We start from the raw sequence: 6,550 nt of genomic DNA, 5'->3' as shown, positions 1-6,550 counted from the left end.
TCCTGCCCCCCTCCAGCTCCCGCAGCACAGCTCCCGCACCCGCCCCTCCTTGTGGGGGCTTCAGTGGCCTTTAGTAACATCAGATCATACTCAGCTGCGCGCCCTCCTCCCACAGGAGCTTCTGCCACGAGTGTCCTGTGTGTGTGTGTCTGCTGTGTGTGTGTCTGCTGTGTGTGTGTCTGCTGTGTGTGTGTCTGCTGTGTGTGTGTGTCTGCTGTGTGTGTGTCTGCTGTGTGTGTGTGTCTGCTGTGTGTGTGTCTGCTGTGTGTGTGTCTGCTGAAAACTGAAGTGGCGCTGTGGCTCACGAGGTAGAGCGCTGTCCTTGAGCAGAGTTCAAGCCTCAGGACCGACCAAAAAACAAAAACAAAAAAACTGATTTTATTGAGTGAAAAGTGCTGGTGTGCCAGGATCACAGCTTGAGTTAAGATCCCAGGAAACGGCCCCCAGTGCCAGCCCACATTGGGTTTTAAGCATTTTTGGCTAGGGCAGGGAAAGGGGAGGTTGGGTGTTGATTTTAGCCAATGATTGTTACAAGAAATTTGTACCTTAAGTTTAAATTTCCCGCCAAGGTTTTGCTGGCCAGAGGCAGGGAATAAAATAAAGGGTGGTAAAGGTTCAGCTGGGTTAGGTCTCCATTGTGCAGAAAACAGAAGCAGAGTTAGAGTTACAGTTAGTTACAAGCTAAAATAGTTAGTTACCAGGGAAGTCATCCACAGAAAGCACAGTTACATTTTTTTCTTCTTCTTCTTCTTCTTTCTTTTCTTCCCTTTTTTTTGTCAGTCATGGGACTTGAACTCTGGGCCTGGACGCTGTCCCTCAGCTCTTCAGCTCAAGGCGAGCGCTCTACCACTTGAGCCACAGCGTCACGTCCTGTTTTCTAGTGGTTTATTGGAGATAAGTCTCATGAAGGAAGTGGCGCTGTAGCTCAAGTGGTAGAGCGCTCGCCTTGAGCTGAAGAGCTGAGGGACAGCGCCCAGGCCCAGAGTTCAAGCCCCAGGACTGGAAGAAAAAAAAAAAGAAAGCTAAGTGACAATGCCTAGTCCCTGAATTCAAGTCCCAGGGTTTTTTTGTTTTTGTTGGTCCTGGGGCTTGAACTCTGGGCCTGAACACTGTCCCTCAGCTCTTCAGCTCAAGGCTAGTGTTCTACCACTGGAGCTATAACACCACTTCTGGTTTTCTGGTGGTTTATTGGAGATAAGAGTTTCATGGACTTTCCTGCCCAGGCTGACTTTGAACCATGATCCTCAGATCTCAGCCTCCTGAGTAGCTAGGATGACAGGTGTGAGCCATGGATGCCCGGCTTCAAGTCCCAGTTCTGATAGCACAATTTTTTTTTTAACTTCTAGTCACAGAATGGAAGAAAACACAAGCAAACCAGCAAATCATAAATCCAGCATTTGCTGGATATATGTGTGTGTGCATGCACACACACACACACACACACACAGGTCTTTATACAAATCTAGAAAGAACTCTCAAAACTCAACAATGCTTCCACAAAAAGAAAACTCCAAAATAATGTTCCTTTTTAATCTAGCTGCAGAAACTCTCAGCAAAACACCACCAAATCCATAGCATTTTAAAAGGATTATGGACCATTACCCTGTGGGATTTGTCTCAGGAGTACCATAACAATTCCACAAATGAAACCCAATCAGTGCAATATACTGCATTAATGGAATGAATTTTAAAAAGCCACAGGATCATCTCAATTTGTGCAGATAGAGCATTTTACAAAGCTGGGCACCAGTGGCTCACACCCGTAATCCTAGCTACTCAGGAGACTGAGATCTGAGGATCATAGTTTAAAGCCAGCCGGGCAGGGAAGACCATGAAACCCTTATCTTCAATAAACCACCAGAAAAACCGAAGTGGTAGAGTGCTAGCCTCAAGCTGAAGAGCTGAGGGACAGTGCCTAGGCCCAGAGTTCAAGCCCCCCCCAAAAAAAAGTATTTCACAAGAATCTAATATCCTTTCACAATTTTTTTTCCAGTCCTGGGCTTGAACTCATGGCCAGAGTGCTTTCCCTGAGCTTTTTCATCTGGAGGCTAGTGGTCTGCCACTTGACCCACAGCTGTGCTTCTAGCTCTGTGTGTGTGTGTGTGTGTGTGTGTGTGTGTGTGTGTGTGATTAATTGCAGTAAGAGTCTCATGGACTTCCCTGACCAGGCTGGCTTTAAACTGCAATCCTCAGATCAGCTTCCTGAGTAGCCAGGCATGAGCCACCAGCATCTGGCTCCCTTTACAATTAAAAAAAAAAAAAAAAGACACCCAGGATCGGAGCGTGCTTGCCTAATATGGCTAACCGCAAAGGCCCTGGGTTGAACACCCAACCCTGGAAGAAAAAATTAGATAAACAGCTCAGAACCAGTGGTTCATATTTGTATTTTGTTTTTTTGTTTTGTTTTTTTTTTGGGTCCGGTCGTGGGGCCTGAACTCTGGGCCTGGGCGCTGTCCCTCAGCTCTTCAGCTCAAGGCTAGCGCTCTACCACTTGAGCCACAGCACCAGCTTTTTTCTTTTTGCTTATGTGGTGCTGGGAATCGAACCCAGGGCCTCAGGCATGCAAGGCAAGCGCTCTACCACTGAGCCACCTTCCCAGCCCAGTGGTTCATATTTGTAATCATAGCTATTCAGGAGGCTGAGATCTGAGGACCACGGTTCAAAGTCAGCCTTGGTAGAAAAGTCCATGAAACTCTTACCTCCAATGAACCACCAAGAAACCAGAAGTGGAGCTGTGGCTCAAGTGGTAGAACACTAGACTTGAGTGAAAAAAAATGCAGGGACAGTGTCCAGTTCAAGTCCCAGTTCTGGAATTAAAAAAAAAAAGTGGATGGCAAGGATGTGGAAAAATTGAAATTCTTGAATGTAAAAATAGCACAGCCACTGGGGAAACAATTGACCAGGTGTTAGTAAGTTTAACTTGTTAGCCAGGTGCTTTACTCAGCAGGTGTACGGTCTCCACCCCAAAGAACAGAAACAGGTGCTGAAACAAAGACAGGATAGGAATACTCCCAGAAGGACTGGTCACGAAGTCTGCGGAGCAGAAGGCTGGGCTCACCCCTCGCTCCTCGCTCCTGGGCATCTGTGATCCTGATGAACACCCCTCAAAGTCAGTGCAGCCAGAAATGTCTTCAGAGTCCATCTCCCAATCGAGAACCACCAAGTAACCAGCAAAAAGTCTAGAGGCATGAATTGGGTGGTAGAGCACCAGCTGAGCAATTTTGAGAGTGAGTTCAAACCTCAGTACAGGGCGGGAGCCATGGAGACACAGGAATACTGGATAAATGCTCATCAAGACATAGAACAGGCATGGATTTTATTTTTATTTATTTATGTTTGCCAGTCCTGGGGCCTGAACTCAGGGCCTGGACGCTGTCCGTCAGCTCTTCAGCTCAAAGCTAGTGCTCTACCACTTGAGCCAGAGCGCCACTTAGTGCCTTTTCTGCTTATGTGGCGCTGAGGAATCGAACCTAGGGCCTCTCATACGTGCAAGGCAAGCTCTCGACCACTGAGCCACCTTCCCAGCTCAGATTTTTTTTTTAAATATATATTTTTTTGGTCATGGGGCTTGAACTTGGCCTGGGCACTGTCCCTGAGCTCTTTTGTTCAAGGCTGGCGCCCTACCACTTTGAACCACAGTGCCACTTCCAGTTGATTGATTTTAAAAAGGGTGCTGAAAAGACAAAAACAAAACAAACAAAACCTGCTGAGAACTGGTGGCTCACACCTATAATTCCAGCTACTCAGGAGGCTGAGATCTGGAGACCAAGGTGAGAAGTCAATCCAAGCAGGAAAATCCATGGGACTCTTGTCCCTAATTAGCCAGCCAAAAGCTTGAAGTGGAGTTGAGGCTCAAGCAGTGGAAGCAAGGCTTGAGGAAAACATGTTCAAATATGCAGCCAGTGGAGAAGGATCCGCTGAGATGTTCTGCATCACCAGGCCCTGTCAGTCTGCTGTTATTGTAACTGTATGGTGGAGGCTGGGAACGTGGAGAAGGAGTCTCCTCTATAGTGCAAGTTGTGACTTTTGAGGCCCTGGGCTTCAGCTCTGTCCGGCAAGGGTTTCCTCAGCTGCATCCAAACATGGTGGCAGCAAAAAGGACTGCTTGTGAGAGACCCAGAGCTTGTGTGGAAGCCCGAGAAAGCTCAGGGCTGGCTTCCCTCCGTAACAACCCTTGGGGAGCTGACCAGAGTCCCACAGGAGCATGTCCCTCCGGGTCCTTCCAGGCAGCCCATCAACCACCTCAGTCACCTCTCCCCAGCTGCTGCTCCAACACTGGTGGGGCGCTGGGGCCACTCAGACCACCGCAAAGCATGCCAGGCTGTGACTCAGGAAGGCGCAGCACCCAGCCACACTTCTCTGTTTCTGATAAGCCAATGCCAACAGACCTTGATTATCCCTGAGGAAATGAAGACCAGTTCAAGGTGATGTGATACTCAGTGTATCACTCTGGGAAAGTTGTTACATTTTAGTTTTATACTTATTTTTTTATGCCAACCTTAGGGTTTGAATTCAGGGCCTGAGCAGGAAAAAAGAAAAGGCTGGGTGGAGAAAAGTCCGTGGGACTCTTATCTCCAATAAACCACCAAGAAACTGGAAGTGGTACTGTGGCTCAAATGGTAGAACGCTAGCCTTGAGCTGAAAAGCTCAGGCCCAGAGTTCAAGCTCCACAACAGACCAAAAAGAAAAAAGAAAAGAAAAAGAGTCTCACAGAGTTTCCATCCCTGGCTGGCTTTGAACCTTGAGCCTCAGATCTCAGCCTCCAGAGTGATTACAGATGTGAGCCACAGGTGCCAAACTACTTGCTACATTTTAAAAACAGAAAACAAGCGTTGGGGAAGTGTTGGGCAAAATCCCCAGCCCCAGAATACGGCTTTGCCTACCCCACTTGTGGAGGAGAGTTGAAATCAATGTTATCAGTGTTGTGGACTCAGCCACTGGCCATTTAATCACGGGGAGGCCTGCTCGGGTTAATCGCTAGTCTCTAATCAGCTTTATCCGGGCTTCTGCCTGCAGCAGGTTCTTGGAAAGCCATCCATCAGCCAGCTATTTTGGGTGAGATTTTTCAGCCTGTGAGGCTGTTCCTGGGTCAGCTTCTCTGGCCAGGTCCCCTGGAGAGGGGCTGCAAGGCCAGGTGTGGGGAGAGCTGATGACAGTGCATGGCCACAGAGGGCCTGGCCACCACAGAGGGCCCCACCGGTCACGGAGGGCCCGGGCTGCCACAGAGGGCCCCGCCGGTCACGGAGGGCCCCGCCGGTCACGGAGGGCCCGGGCCACCACGGAGGGCCAGGGCCACCACAGAGGGCCCCGCCGGTCACGGAGGGCTTGGGCCACCATGGAGGGCCCGGGCCGCCACAGAGGGCCCCGCCGGTCACGGAGGGCCCCGCCGGTCACGGAGGGCTCGGGCCGCTACAGAGGGCCTGGGCCGCCACTGGGCCCCAGCTCTGTGCCAGGACTCTGGGCTCTGCACTCATAGCAGCAGGCTAGCAGTGTTGGCAAGCAGGCTAGCAGTGTTGGCAAGCAGCCTGCTTTGCCGTGACTCTGTGTGCGCGTGTGTGTTTCTTCCTGGGGTCAATGCTTGAGCGCTTGCACCACAGAGCCACTTCTGGCTTTTTATGGTTGGTTCACTGGAGCTAAGAATCTCACAAACTTCCTACCCAGGCGGGTTTCAAACTGAGATCCTCTGATCTCAGCCGCCTGGGTAGCTCGCAAGTGTGAGTCATCTGTGCCTGGTCTTCAGTGCATGCTGTGTGTACATGTATGTGTGTGTGCGCATGTGTGCACACAGTGTGTGCATGTGCATGTGCGTGAGTGTGCGTGTGCACGTGTGTGTGCACGTGTGCATGCACGTGTGTGCATGTGTGCGCATGTGCATGTGTGCATTGTGTGTGTGTGCACTTGTGTGCACGTGTGCGTGCGTGTGTGCATGTGTGAGTGCGTGTGTGCATGTGTGCGCACGTATATGTGTGCATGCGTGTGCATGTGTGCATGTGTGCGCACGTGCGTGTGTGCATGTATGTGTGTGCATTGTGTGCATGCACTTATGTGCGTGTGTACGCGTGCGTGCATGTGTGTGCGTGCACGTGTGTGCATGTGCGTGCGCATGTGTGCGTGTGTGCATGTGTGTGAGTGCGTGTGTGCGTGTGTGTGCACGCGCGTATGTGTGTGCGTGTTTGCATGTGCGCACATGTGCGCACACGTGTGCATGTGTGTGCGTACTTGTGTGCGTGTGTATACGCGTGCATGCGTGCGCGCGTGTGGCCAGTTCTGGGATGGGAACCTAGGGCTTGTTTTGCTTCTCCTTTGCTTTTCTTCCGTGCTCCGCCCCGCAAGCAGTGCCTGCACTTTTGCGTTAGGTAAAGAGGACAGTCTGAGGGCTCCAGCTCTGCCCACCCAGCCCGGCCCAGGGGAGCGGCCGGCCGGATCTTTGGGAAGCCTTTCCCACCTTTTCCCGAGGCCTGCGAACAGCTCCAGCGTCCGGGCCGTGGTTCCATCCCCGCGCCCCGCAGTGCCAGCTCTGGCCGCAGAGATGGGGTCGGTCCAGGCCGGA

This window comes from Dipodomys ordii, unplaced genomic scaffold (assembly GCF_000151885.1).
Source record: "Dipodomys ordii isolate 6190 unplaced genomic scaffold, Dord_2.0 Scaffold166, whole genome shotgun sequence".
In the NCBI taxonomy this organism is placed as follows: Eukaryota; Metazoa; Chordata; class Mammalia; order Rodentia; family Heteromyidae; genus Dipodomys; species Dipodomys ordii.
The sequence above is the reverse complement of the archived record's forward strand: the minus strand, read 5'-3'. Positions refer to the sequence as shown.